Raw genomic sequence first — 878 nt, forward strand, 5'->3', positions numbered from 1 at the left:
CTATACGAAAATAGCATGATGACCCGAGATAAATTCATACTCTTCAAAATCCTAGTTAATTCCATCTTCACGATCTATTGGATTAAGAGAAACGGTAATTTTACTCCATTCATTCAATTTTTTACTTCATTACGGACCTTTGTTCAATTTCATGAACTTGAAATATACAAGTTTTATTCAAATTCACAACACGACATTTTCCTTGAAATAAGTGGCCGTGGGAAACTGAAATTATACCCTATATACACCAGAAGATGACTAAAGCGACTAAAGTCCCATCTCCTTCGGTAAAAATTCCAAAAAACTTACAAATTGTACAAGAAATAAACCCGCCAAGAGGTCCAACGGAATTAACGATTATTCTTATTTAGTAGCAAGAAGAGGAAACACGTCACAATCCAGTCACATCACGCCACGCAACATCCAGAAACTTAGATATCCACCGTCCAAACAGCTAACGAGAAGAGTTTGAGGAGTAATTAGAGATTTAAAAAGGATGGACGGCATCGCGCTCACCTTTCTACATCCGTCGCCTTTGGTCCGAATCCGCCAATAGGGAGCCTCGGAGGGACTGGCCAATCAGGGGCTTTGTTTTCATTTCTTGGGGCGGCTGACCAATCACGTAGTTTGTTTTTATTCTGCCGACCAATCGCGTGCGAGTCACGGAACTTAGAGGATAGTTCTTTTTCATTAGCGATTAAATTTGATATTCGATTTCGAGAATATTCTTATAATCCCCTTCATGTAATTTGTGTATAAGCGGATATCAATAATTTATTTAAACGGAGAGCCTTAGTGCGGTATTAATCTTTAATTAAGCAGGATAAGATCGGAGGTGCTGTGACGTCACGAGACCAGATGAAGAACAACAACAAAAC

The 878-nt window shown here is 39.0% G+C and overlaps 2 protein-coding genes across 3 annotated transcripts in view; one reads left to right on the forward strand and one right to left on the reverse strand.

The window, feature by feature from the left end:
• The window catches only part of LOC119593472 (cyclin-dependent kinase 1-like), a 6,976-nt gene extending 6,385 nt beyond the window's left edge, over positions 1–591 (reverse strand). Inside the window, exon 1 of one of the 2 annotated variants that reach the window (XM_037942403.1) lies at positions 517–591. The gene's annotated coding sequence lies outside the window, so the exon portion shown is untranslated. Of the gene's footprint in view, positions 1–309; positions 332–516 lie in introns of those variants that run through there. The other variant, XM_037942404.1, reaches the window with a different exon arrangement.
• Positions 592–842: 251 nt separating this feature from the next.
• Positions 843–878, forward strand: part of LOC119593473 (UV radiation resistance-associated gene protein-like) — a 14,158-nt gene continuing 14,122 nt past the window's right edge. Inside the window, exon 1 of the mRNA XM_037942405.1 lies at positions 843–878. This exon is cut by the window's right edge and continues 58 nt beyond it. The gene's annotated coding sequence lies outside the window, so the exon portion shown is untranslated.

Source organism: Penaeus monodon, chromosome 32 (assembly GCF_015228065.2).
Source record: "Penaeus monodon isolate SGIC_2016 chromosome 32, NSTDA_Pmon_1, whole genome shotgun sequence".
NCBI classification, from domain to species: Eukaryota; Metazoa; Arthropoda; class Malacostraca; order Decapoda; family Penaeidae; genus Penaeus; species Penaeus monodon.